General features: G+C 45.5%; 1 protein-coding gene across 4 annotated transcripts in view; it reads right to left on the reverse strand.

Moving 5' to 3' along the window:
• SCML2 (Scm polycomb group protein like 2) overlaps positions 1-13,375 on the reverse strand; it is a 131,050-nt gene extending 117,675 nt beyond the window's left edge. Inside the window, exon 1 of one of the 4 annotated variants that reach the window (XM_073356349.1) lies at positions 13,177-13,375. The gene's annotated coding sequence lies outside the window, so the exon portion shown is untranslated. Of the gene's footprint in view, positions 1-3,744; positions 3,834-8,464; positions 8,606-11,798; positions 11,892-13,176 lie in introns of those variants that run through there. The other 3 variants (XM_073356387.1, XM_073356359.1, XM_073356378.1) reach the window with 3 other exon arrangements.
• Positions 13,376-13,639: the final 264 nt, after the last annotated feature.

Below are 13,639 nucleotides of genomic sequence, written 5' to 3' on the forward strand. Positions count from 1 at the left end.
GAATCCCACCCTAGCCCCCCTGACTTTAACTAACCCTCACTTGCCATGGCAGGAAGCTTATTATTTGTTCAGTGAGGCACCTGGCATACTTTTGAGCATAGTACAAATAAAACAGGTGGGGGGGGGGGGAGAGAGAGCGGGAAGGGAATTCCTATTACAAGTGTAGTAAGAGCTGCCCAGACACTAGTATGGAATGGGATGCTAGAGATCCCTATAGAGCTGTTTGCACTTCTCTACCAAAGCAACCAGCAGCACCAACAACGTAAAAGCAGCACTTAGAGAAGCTAGAGGGGAAGTCCTTATATAATTATCTACGGTACTCTGCCCTGGTCCAATCAGCAATACCTCTAAGCTCCAGGATTCTGGAAGCTAGGATCACAGAGGGTCTATGGACAGAGCACTGTTATTCTGGAGCTGTGAAATCCACCCCTTGCCACAGAGCTGTGAGCCAGAATTGACGGTATTTTTTTTTAAAATTTTTCAAAAGGGTTTTAACCCTCATGGTTGTGAAGAAAGTCTTCCAAGAACAGAGTAACTGATGACAGCTTTAATTGATAGTTCAGAAAGGTTCTGACTGACCCAAGGTTAATTCCAAAATGAAAGATGACAATTTCATTGTCAGTATTGTTAACTATATCACTGCTGATCATTTTACAGCTACTGTGCTTAACTCCAAAATATCTTAAAGATTCTGTGCACCCCAAAAATTGTGTGTAGTAAATAGTGACACTCTCCCTGTGCCCATAAGCTGGATGTTTAAATACATTGGGGGGGGGGGCGGGGGAGGAAGGAAGGGGGGAGTACAACACTTCCCTTCCCCTAAAATAATTTTTGTATCCGAACAACTTGGGGATAAATTTAGTAAACACTAAACTCGAGTACTTACTGAAACAATAATAAAGCTTTAATTTTGTTAGCCTCTTAACACAAACATAACAATACCAAATATATTACTTTATTTTTTTTTGTTGGAGCATGGGCAAAACTGACAGTCCTGGAACCTACTGGCACAGAGTCAGTCACAGTACAGGCCCCTGCAGCAGCAAGAGGAAGCTTAGCAAGATCAGCAGGATCCAGCACAGCAGCAAATGGCAGAAGTTGCAGGCCCACCGTTTCCTCAAAGCCAGCTACAGACTCCTCCTATGTGGCAGTCTCACACTGGATTAAATAGATGCCATGCTACCTGCACCCACAGTGCTAGCAGGCACACATTCCGTGAGCATCCTCTCTCTGCATTTAAAGGTGTCTCTCTCACTGGCAATTTAAAAAGCCAGCACTATCCAACTGCCACCACCTACAAGATGCTGACAAAGGCAGTACACAGATCCTCCCTCACCAGAACTACTTACTGGTGCAGCTCATCCTCACCTACACAGGAGGACCAGCGAAGTCAACTGCACATGGGAGGCTGGAGTCCCCTCAGGACAGGACACAAGCTTTTCCTTACTGTCATAAAAGATGCTTCTGAAGGAAGTAGGTCCCAGATAGATTATTCCCTTCCTAAGTACACAGCTGAACTCCAGGCTCACACACATTCCTGTGCCTGATTAGAGATACAAGTCTAACAACCCCAATGGTGGTGGTTGCATACCATCCCCCACCTGCTAACTCTTGCCCCTCTTCAAAAAAACAACTTCCCTCCCCCTTCAATTGGCTTCCAAATCTCAACTTTCAAAAGCCAGCAAGACCATTTCCAGTGCTAATATTAACAAAGATATATTTGTGTGAAAACTCCACAAAACACTCCGTTTTCTGCAAACATTCTTGTGGATAAAAACAAACAAACAAACAAGAAGAGGTCACCAAAAATATCAGAATTTTTGCAAATACTTTGCTGCAGTATTTGCCCAGCTGCATTATTTACCCTGAAAAAGCACCTTTTCCATCCCATTTCATATGGTGGAAAAAACAGACTATAAGTTTTCCAGTTAAATCAAAGCATTTCAGAAAGGTCTTCCTTTAAAAACTGTCAGTTTTTTCCACAAAATTTATTGTAGCTGAACACAGTAGAAAATGTATTCACAAATCCAGATGGTTAACATTTTTCTACAATGAGAAGAAAATATTGCTTGGTACCAGCAGACTAATTTTCCTGATCTCTTCCCTCCCACCCCTACACACATAGCTATTTATCATTTTCATTTATCACCACCAGTATAACCCCCTCTCACCATTATCTGTCCTTTCCACACAATTTTGACTCCTAATTATTCAGTTCCAACTTCATGGTGGTGCCACTGGTAACTCTGACTCAACTACGGATGGCACTGAAAGCCCTTCACTTCTTTCTCACACAAAATGTACTTACATATCAAACTTTTCTTTTACATGGGCTTTAAAAAGTAACATCTATTCCATCAGGTTTTCCTATATTTGACCATGATAGAATCCAGGTGCTTAAATAATGGTACATAGAATCATAGAATATCAGGGTTGGAAGGGACCTCAGGAGGTCATCTAGTCCAACCCCCTGCTCAAAGCAGGACCCATCCCCAATTAAATCATCCCAGCCAGGGCTTTGTCAAGCCTGACCTTAAAAACTTCTAAGGAAGGAGATTCCACCACCTCCCTAGGTAACGTATTCCAGTGTTTCACCACCCTCCTAGTGAAAAAGTTTTTCCTAATATCCAACCTAAACCTCCCCCACTGCAACTTGAGACCATTACTCCTTGTCCCGTCATCTTCTACCACTGAGAATAGTCTAGAACCATCCTCTCTGGAACCACCTCTCAGGTAGTTGAAAGCAGCTATCAAATCCCCCCTCATTCTTCTCTTCTGCAGACTAAACAATCCCAGTTCCCTCAGCCTCGCCTCATAAGTCATGTGTTCCAGACCCCTAATCATTTTTGTTGCCCTTCGCTGGACTCTCTCCAATTTATCCACATCCTTCTTGTAGTGTGGGGCCCAAAACTGGACACAGTACTCCAGATGAGGCCTCACCAATGTCGAATAGAGGGGGACGATCACGTCCCTCGATCTGCTCGCTATGCCCCTGCTTATACATCCCAAAATGCCATTGGCCTTCTTGGCAACAAGGGCACACTGCTGACTCATATCCAGCTTCTCGTCCACTGTCACCCCTAGGTCCTTTTCCGCAGAACTGCTGCCTAGCCATTCGGTCCCTAGTCTGTAGCTGTGCATTGGGTTCTTCCGTCCTAAGTGCAGGACCCTGCACTTATCCTTATTGAACCTCATCAGATTTCTTTTGGCCCAATCCTCCAATTTGTCTAGGTCCCTCTGTATCCTATCCCTGCCCTCCAGCGTATCTACCACTCCTCCCAGTTTAGTATCATCCGCAAATTTGCTGAGAGTGCAATCCACACCATCCTCCAGATCATTTATCGAAGATATTGAACAAAACCGGCCCCAGGACTGACCCCTGGGGCACTCCACTTGACACCGGCTGCCAACTAGACATGAAGCCATTGATCACTACCCGCTGAGCCCGACAATCTAGCCAACTTTCTACCCACCTTATAGTGCATTCATCCAGCCCATACTTCTTTAACTTGCTGACAAGTTAAACAAACATACTCTTGTTTATATACATGCACCTAATTTAAATAGTGCTACTCTCTTGTAGGTTTTATAAGTTTCAGATGCTCTATGAGCTAATGTTTGCTAAGAGTCTCAACCTACTCTTTGTCCAAGCTAAGAAGGGTATCTATTACCTTAAAACAGCAACAATTTGAGATACCTGGCAACAAAGCCCATTCCCTCCAGTAAGAGACTCATTTTGCTTACCATATCACATTTTAACTACAAATTGTTGGTCAAATTTTGAAGCTGAAGGTTCAGATACTAAACGAAGTGGTTTGGTGAAGACCTCTACCTTCAATGCCTTACTTGCTTAAGACAACAAACAAGGGGAGAGCTGCCTATGTGTTAAAGGGACACCACCTTGGGGGAAAAAAAAAAGTGTGTCTGAGAAAGTTGTGCCTACTATAGTGACAAGCAACACCTACCACATCTTTTAGTGTGAGATAAATAATGGTAGATACTTCACAGAACAAACACACAAGATCACAGCCCCCAGGAGCCTACAATCTAGAATTTTAGACGTGACCTAACAAGAGAACAAACAAGAGACTGCACGTGTGTGGTAAGGGAGGAGGGGGTGCTTCGAGATGATGTAGTTCAGTGGTTCTCAACGAGGGCATATTAGAGACAGCAACAGGCTCTGGCAAACCCCAGCCACCATTCAGCCCACGTCTAAACAGGTGGCTGAGTGCTGCTAGGTGCCTCTGAAAAACTTTGAGCACTTCTATTGTCACCAAAATCCAGGATCATTAGTAGAGGCAGCAGTGTAGGAAACGTTGAAATCTGTGAAAGGCACATGGACAAGGACCTCCAAAAGCTAGACCTGTCTGGGCATTACTTGTCTTGCCTACAACTCTGGGTGACAGCTGCCAGGCATTGTTCACCTAATATAATGTACTGACATGGGAAAGGGTGATCCCTTCTTGACGAAAGTACCACAGGGCACTAGGGAGGAACTTAGAGGTCATAAAAAATAAATAAATAAAAAAAGCCAGAAGAGGCCTCCAGGAAGCTATGGACTACACAGATATGGCCACAAGGTTGATAGTCATGGCCGTGACTACTGACTGTTGGCATCTGGAATACCAAGAGAAGTCCAAGATGCCATCCAGGACCTCCTATTTCAGTGGATGGAGTTTTTCAATACACAACGGATAAAGGACCACTCTGAGGTTGCTGGGGATGTATACACCAACCCCATACAGGAAGCCCAAAAGAGATAACTGTCTCATCCTTATTTTGGGGGCAGATAGAGTACCCACTGCAGAAATGATTGTGCTACTTGTCTGATGGGCACCTTCTCAGCAGATTTGATGGGAATGTTAGCAACCATATCAGAGCCTATCAGGAACTAGCAGCCATCTTCAGGAGCTGCCTTGTCTCATTCCATTGGACGTGGACCAATATCGCTTCGGACAAATGTGTGTAGAACATAGTTGCCTCTGGCTATCCCATTCACTTCCATGCTCTCCACCCTACTCAACCCTTTCCCTGTTACCCTTCAGGGACTCATCTCATGAGAGGGGGGGGGAAACGTGGCCATATTGCTTCTGCTAGGAGTCATGGAAGGGTTCTTAAGTAGTACAGAAGAGGCTTCTACTTTCAGTATCTCCTTCCCGAAGAAGAAAGGGGGGATCTGTCCTATCCTAGACCTGAGGGGACTGAACAAATTGTATGTATAGTCTCAGATTCCAGAATATAGTGCTTTCCTCCAGCACCCCGTGTGTGCAGGCTCAACTGGTTCATGGCTATTAACCTGCAAGATGAGTTCTTATATATAGCCATTAAACTGGCACACAGGAAGCACTTGAGATTCACACTGGGACCGGATAATTATCAATATAAAGTACTTTGAGATATTACAGTAGTCAGTGTAGATCCCAGAACATGTCCTTCATCCCTGGATTTTGGAGTCCATGGCCTCTGAACCTCTAGGGTATTGATGGAGGATAGCAACTGAGGAGGCGGCACAAGGCACAGGAGTGGCCCCAATGGATGCTACTATTTAAAAAAAAAAAAAGAATAGTTGCAGGTGCACGAGGCACATGCCCACCTACAGTGGGATCCACACTGACTACACCAGTGGCTCTCAACCTTTCCAGACCACTGTACCCCTTTCAGGAGGGATTTGTGTTGCACACCCCCAAGCTTCACTTCACTTAAAAACAACTTGCTTACAAAATCAGACATAAAAATACAAAAAAGTGTCACAGCACACTGTTTCAAAAAAAAAATGCTTACTTTCTCGTTTTTACCATAAATTATAAAATTAATTGGAATATAAATATTACATTTCCATATATAGTATATAAAGCAGTAAGACAAATCATTGCCTGTATGAAATTTTAGTTTGTACTGACTTTGCCTAATTTTACAACAGGTGCATAAAAAACACTAGCAAAGATCTAGATGAGTTGACGTACCCCCTGGAAGACCTCTTTACAGGAGGGGGAAATCTGGTGTGGATGCTTGAAACGATGGTCCACAGACGAGCCAGGACAGCCTCTTATATTGACACTGGCCCATTTGTGACCGTTAGACCAATGCTACTTGCACCTCCTTTGCAGTGGTGCCCTGCATGAGTGATCTCCAGTGCTGTCTCTAGGGTCACTCTCAAAAAGGTAGAGGAGAGACATCCCTGCTTGATACCAGGAAGAAGGCAAAGTCTGGCAATAGCGATGATGAGTAACTCCACAAATGGCAGTGCTATGTGATAATGTCTCAGCTCCAGTGACTGGTGCCACTGGACATACCAGGAGAGTATCTCCAGAGATGCATGAAGGCACATCTTAGTCCCATAATCAGCACAGCCAATGACAGTGCCATCTTACATGGCACCACTCTCTTACCAGAGAGCTTAGCCACTTTGTCCTTGGAAGAGTGAGATTTGTTCCCCTCTTTGGAACAATGCTTCATGTTGTTTGGAGCAGTTTCTGGACTTTGGCTGGCATTGCCTTTCGATTTACCCTTGCATTGGGGTGCTGATGCTGGTTCCAGTGATGACATTGTCAGTGCCAGAAGTGCCAGCACTGAAGCCAGTGCTGAATCTATCAATACCAGCACTGAAGGGGTTGATGGTGTCGGCGTACCGGCTGCTGGTGCCAAAGTGATTGGTGCCAATATGATGGTGTTGATTTCTACAGTGTATTCTCTCCTGCCTTTCCATCACTGCTGGACTGTGCTGTCTGCTCATAGAAGAACATGCTGAAGAAGACCCTTCCAGTTCTTTGGAGGTGATTATCTCCTCCAGGTCTGAGATGATGCACATACATTGCTTAAGCAGGTACAGTTTCAGCTGCCCGGCCCTCAATTTGTGAATCCCTGAGGAGGACTTAGAAATTGAACACTTAAGGATCTGACCCTCCCCCAGATAGAACAGGCATCAGCTATGCCCATTGACCAGGGGGATGAGCTCTCGCAGGTCAGGAAGGTTTCAAACCTTGAAGGTTTAGAGTCTGCCATACTGTTTGTCGTGAAGCATCTTGTCCCCCCTCTATTGAGGGTGCTTTTTATTTTTGAACATCCAAATTAAAGAAATTAAAGGGATAAGGAGGGTGAAGATCCCCACCGAACTAGTTGAGAATAGGCCTTTGAATATCAGAGAAGGCAGTGGGTTGGACATTCGCCAGGTTTTGTCTCACTATCATGGTTAATAAGAAGGAACTGCAAGGGGAGAAATAAATTTCACCCACTCTAAGCATTATGCCCTCACTCGGGAGCCCAAGGAGATACAGGGTACACGTGCACCCCCAGACAATGCTGTTCAAAAAAAACCTGACCTCACGCACAAGGCACATACACACCTACAGTGGGATTCATACAGACACATGCCCGAAGAAGAAGCCAAAGTTAAAAATTAACTTAGTCATGATACTTTTTATAGGGTGTGTCAGAAATAAAGGAAGTGTCCCTCAACTACGCATCAAAATATACATGCAATATAATTTAACTGAACTATGCCTTGCCAAGACCAGACATGGCCACCCAGTAAAGAAATAAACTCTATCACCCAGCACAGTGGCACACAACCTTTCCAGACTACTGTATCCCTTTCAGAAGTCTGGTTTGTCTTGCATACCCCCAAGTTTCATCTCACTGAAAGACTACTTGCTTACAAAATCAGACATAAAAATACAAAAGTGTCACAGCACACTATTATTGAAAAATCGCTTACTTTCTCATTTTACCATATAATTCAAAAGTAAATCAATTAGAATATAAATATTGTACTTACTTTTCAGTGTATAGCATATAAATCAGTATAAGCAAGCCATTGTCTGTATGAAATTTTAGTTTGTACTGACTTTGCTACTGCTTTCTGTAGCCTATTGTAAAACTAGGCAAATATCTAGATGAGTTAATGTACGCCCTGGAAGTCCTCTGTGTACCCCCAGGGGTACACATGCCCCTTGTTGAGAAACACTGCCCTAACACACAACAAATATTGTATGTCTTTTTACCACTACATGAAGAGACCATCAGAATATGGCAAATTTTAGCACCTACATGAGAGATCTTAAGAGAAGCCAGCCAATTTCTATTTTTAAACTTACCAAGCACCATTTTAAGTAACTATTACCAAAACATCTTGGAATTTTAACTAAGATCCTGGAATTTCCTGTTACACTAAACACAAGTCCGACTATAAAATCATCGCAAAGGTGATGAAACCAAAGTCTAAAGTTAAAAAAAAAAAAAATCAGGTGTTAAAAAAACAGACCGTCCTCAACTTTAGGGAGTAAAGTTTCTAGGGCACTGTTTTGCATTTTCTTTATTAAGAGAGGATGCATGTGCTCCCTATTTACAAACTGTCCTATCAAGACTAACAGACAACTATACTCACTTTAAAAGAGGCAAAGAGTCCTGTGGCACCTTAAGCTTTCGTGGGTGAATACCCACTTCGTCGGATGCATGATATACTCACTTTCTAAGTTTTAAAGTCCACTTGGTCCTTTACTTGAGCTGGGAGATCCCAGACCTCAAAAGTCTCTTGACCCATTTTCTTTGTGTTTAAGTCTCAGTGAAGCCTAACAGCACAGTCCTTTATATTATGACATTGCCTGTCTTCATTTCTGGGGTAGTCAGCCAGGACATACATTGTGTGCCAATAGATATTTTTCCAAATCTGAATAAATAAAATAGATTTTGAAATTCCTGGGCGCACACACAATAAATAGTACTGTAATTAGAAATGGTTCCCGGACTTCCAGCTCACACACTGAAATGGTGGTCCACAACCCAATTCCGAAGAAAAAAACATGGAACATGCTTAATAGAATCTGGGGACCCACATGCAAAGAGCAGGGGCTCTATGGATTTTTATCCAGCATCTTTCACATCCTCCATTCATAAGGAAGCCTGGGTCACCATCTCTTGAAACAAAAGAACAGGGTTGAGATAAATTCTCAGCACCATTTAAATTCAGGTAGTTGCCTGGATGTTCTTGGACTTGTATTGGAACCACCACCTATCAACAACTCCTTTGAGATTAAGCAGCAACATGGAGCAGTTTGCCATTTATTTTGCTCAGGACATTGCACCTGGATCCAGTGAGGGAGTCAGCAGCTGTAAAGGACACCTGCCTGCTCAAAGAAGTAATGAGAAAAGTTAAAATATAGATATATTTGAGAAGTCTGATGCTGCTCTTTCACTCAACTTTCCTAAGTGCAATAAACATTTACCATATTACCAGATTTTAAAATAGAAGAATATTCCAGACATCAAAGCTTTAGCTAAGCTTTGGGTATCTATTCAGTTTCTTCTTGCAGCCACAATAGATCCTTGCACCACTTACAGTATCTGCTAGAAAATGAACAAATGTTTTTGCAGAGTTTAAACAATTACTGCAAAATATTTATTCTTAAACGCACTACTGTATATATATGTATACAGTAAACCAAATTTGCTAGACAGAAGGTATTGTTTATAGCAACTAGATAGCAAGAGTGTAAGATTTTGGTAACTGTTAATAAATAGAGGTTAAGGATATTACCGTGTAAGGATCTTTCACTGGTAAAAAGACCCCACAAACCCACAGAAGGTTTGGAAAAGGGGGGGGGCTAAATTTACCGGGTTACGCCTTGAGCTCACAAAACGGTAAAGGTGAGTGCCGTACAGCGTGCAGGTAACAAGAGTACTAGCACTGTCAGCTAATCCTCACAGTGAAATATTAATTTCAAGTATTTTCTTTTAAAGAGTCATATCACTGACTCATATTCAAACAGTGCACCTGAAACTTTATTAAAAGGGCCTTTAGTTTTAAAATCATTTCAATATTCATATTTAGAGGGATAAACTTTGGCGTTACATCACACTCTTCTCCACTGTAGCATGTCTGCATTATTGCAAAGCTTTCATTTAATCAGACGCTGAAAATAAAAAGTTCAGAAAATTTTTCTACTCTTAGCTTATTTTTTCTTTACACTAACTCAAGTAAAATCACCCTGACAGTACAGTAAATATTAAGCACTACTCACAAAATTAGCTCTTCTTGTTAATAAATACATAATTTGATTGTACAAATATATTTTCAGAATGCACTGCTAATGCAGAGATAACTCAGTGGTTACTAGGCTACTGGTGGTCTGTGGAGCACTTGCTGGTGGACCAGAGTGTACTGGTTTCCCACATGGTGCTGGCTCTCCTACTTATTTCCTGCTGTTAAACTGCTTTAAAAACATGTAGAAAGACATTAAAGCTTTCCTAACATTACTTTTTCCATGTAAGCGGTTGCTCCAGTTACCACAGTGACTTTAAGTGATTACAAATGGTAGGGTTGTTGTCCATGAGACAAACTACTAAAATATGATCCATCCTATAAAAGAGTTTGAGAAGCTCTAAATTAATTTAAAACTGAAATATCTGACAGGAAAAAAAATACTAAAGATCTCATATTCAGTTAAGATTGTACTTAAAATTATTATTGAAGAAATGTTGGCATTTCAGGTGTGTTTTGAAAAGCCATTATCAAGCTATAAAATATAAGGGTTTTCTTCACTTAATCATCAGATTTGTTCGATTAATTTTAGGATTACCAAGAGCTAACAATGAGGTTAAAATAATTTTTAAGATGAATTATTACCTCACCAAAATATTTACGTATCCAGACAAAATATTACTCCTCCTATTTGTTATAATCCCTAGGTTATAAAGCTGTTTAATTATTTTTGCAGTCCTTTATAGCTGATTAATCGGAAAGAGGAGAATTAAATGACTGTGGGAAGAAGAAAGGTATTAACATATTTTAAATTACAATAAGTAACTATTTAGGAAAGAAAAACACATGAAAGTGCTTTTTTATTCCTAAAGCTTAACTGAGCATGAAATTTAGCTTTAATAAAATAAGGTTCCACTTAATTACTATGCCACTGCAATCTGTTCTGCAATTCGCCCCAATGGCTACAGACAGTGGCTGACAGATAAGGATTTATTTTTTATGAAATTTGCAACCGAATATTTCATTCTTTGTCAAAAATCATATACAATATCCCCAAAGAAAGTTATCTCTGAAAAACAAGCCCTTATACAATAAACCCATACTAACTCACTCTGCAATCACTTGTATGTACGGCATAAATTAATTTTAAGCTGAACTTTATGCATGTTTTAACATGGCATATTTTCCAAGTGTAGTATGAGTGATCCCCAACCCCTAAAGCTTTATACTCTGCATTCTGCCAGTCTGAACAGTGATCTATTGAGTAAATGATCACAGTATGACCCATTTTTGAAAAGCAACAAACACATTAGTAAAGGTGTTTTGATTAGAGGTTTTATTCTTTGTTTTTTGGGCATTTTCGCTATCGTTTTAACATTTTCAGGTGAACACAGGTTCAAGAAACACAAATTTTAAAAATTATTCGAGTACTTCATTTCGTGGTCATACAAAATTAGACAGGTTTTCACTGGCTCTAAGGAGTGATATTTGAAAAATAAACATACTGCCATACACATTCAGAAGGGAAAAACATAAAACACAGTTATCTACGGCTCTCAGGACCATCATGGGTTTTTCTTGAACAGAGAGGCATTGACTAGTCTCTTGCTAACCACACATACAGTGAGCAACAAGGAAACCTTATTCCTACTGCCCGGCACTTCTCTCCCGCTGGAGAAGGAACCCGCCAGCCTGGCTAAGACTGCGCTACGGCAGGAGCCCGCTCCGTGCAACACTCTCCCCTCCCACCGCCCCATTTCAGGCCAAGCCCTTCCTCAGGCAAAACTCCCGTTCACTTTCGCTGGAGCTCTGCCTTACTGACGAGGGTATAAATTCACTAATGAGAGGATGCAAGTGCAGATCTGTTGAACCCGCTCCTCCAATGCGCCCGATCCCATCCGCTCGGTGAAGCTCCTGCCCTAGATCGAGCGCAGCAGCGGTCCCCGCAAGTGCATTTAGGCGCCCCCGCTGCCCGGAAGGAGGAGAATACCCCCCTCCAGCACAGGGAGGTGTGTCCTAGCCACAGCTCCTGTCAAACGCGCACACCCGCACCTAGGCGATCCTGGGGGCCCCGCAACAAACGGGGCTGTGCGCACGGTAGAGAGCGAGCAGCTTGGCTCGGGGAGGAGACGCTCCAGGCATTTCTCAGCGCTGATCCCCTGGCTCAGGGACAGGTAGCTGCACAGATAACGGGGCACCAGCCAAGGGAGCAGCAGCGGCTGCTTGGGCACCCTCCCGCTCTGCCCCTGCCGCCCTCAAGCAGGGCTGAGTGCGACGAGCAGTGCCAAGGATGCAGCGCTGCCTTCGCGGCTGCGGCCCCAGGAGCAGGGCTAGGCGGGACAGGGAGCTCAAGCCCCGGGAAAGCCGCGAGCTAGCGGGCGGCCGCTGACTGAACTGGGGGTAGGTAGCGTATCCCCCTCCTCGCGGCTGCTCTTTTACCCCCTTCGCCCCTGGACTTGGGCTGGGAGGGAAGAGGCTGGGATGGAGCCTCCGCACCCGCCGGACTTCAGTCCCTCCTCACCAGCCGGCTCTGCAGCTTTTACCCCTCAAGCCTGCGGGCTCGGGCTGGCCAATGCCGCTCCCGCTTCGCCCAAGCCCTAGGGGGCTGCAGGAGCACGATCCAGGGTGCAGGGGGCGGGAAGAGATCCCCGGCTCCCCTCGAGCCCTGCCCCCAACTGTTCGGGACGATTTACAGACATCCGCGCCCCACATCCCCCTGCCTCCCGTTTTCCCTCCGAGGACGGGGGGGGAGGGGGCGCGCACCGATGCCCTGAGCAAGAAGCGGCAGCAGCAAAGCCCCTGCCCGGGCTGGGGGCACCTACTCCCCGCACAACACACCAGGGACAGACCCCCCCACACACACATACACGCGCGCGGGGCGCAGCCGGGCCAGCGCCAATACCTGCCCCGAGAAGCGCCGCCGAGCCCGGGGGGGGGGCAGCGATGGGGGGCAGCGGGGAGAGGCCGGGAGGCGGCTGTGGAGCCCGAGAAGAGAAAAGACCCAGCCCGACCCACCGTCTCCACCGGCGACCGCTGCAGGCGGCGCAGCCCCACGCGTCCCCCAGCCGCCGCCCCTGCCCAGGAGCCGGGGGAACAAGGGGGCAGCTGCCCCGCTTCTCCGTCCCCGTCCCCGGCCAGTTCTGGGGTGTCTCTCGCTTCCTCCCCGCAACCCAGGGCGCCGCCAAGCCGCCGCCACTCACCGGGCTGGGGACCGGAGCGGGGGGGGGGCGGAGGAGCCGCCCGCTTCCCCGCGCGCCACCAGCGGCTCGTGGGTCTGTCAAGTAGCGCGCAGCCCCCGCCGCCGGGATTCACGCCGCCGCCGCCGCCGCCGCCGCCATGTTAGTGGGGCGCTCGCGCATGCCCGCCAGCCGCACTGGGGGCTGCCGCCGCCGCCGCCGCCTCCCCACCACCAGAGCCCGCGCGAGGGGGCAGGCGCCTGCCGCAGGCGCTGGGTGCAAGCCCGCCCCCGTCAACGTTTGCTTCAGGCTTTCCTGTCCACACACACTCAGACTCAGGCCCGCAGAGTCACGCAGGCCCGGGGTCTTAGGAGCCTGCGGGGAGGGTCAGCCCCTGAGTCCCGCAGTGACTGGGGTCATTTTGCAGTCCTGTCATTTTGCAGTCTGGACCTCAGTCCAGCAGGGCTGGGAGCCAGCAACTGGAAAC

The sequence above is a fragment of the Lepidochelys kempii genome, chromosome 1 (genome assembly GCF_965140265.1).
Source record: "Lepidochelys kempii isolate rLepKem1 chromosome 1, rLepKem1.hap2, whole genome shotgun sequence".
NCBI lineage: Eukaryota > Metazoa > Chordata > Testudines > Cheloniidae > Lepidochelys > Lepidochelys kempii.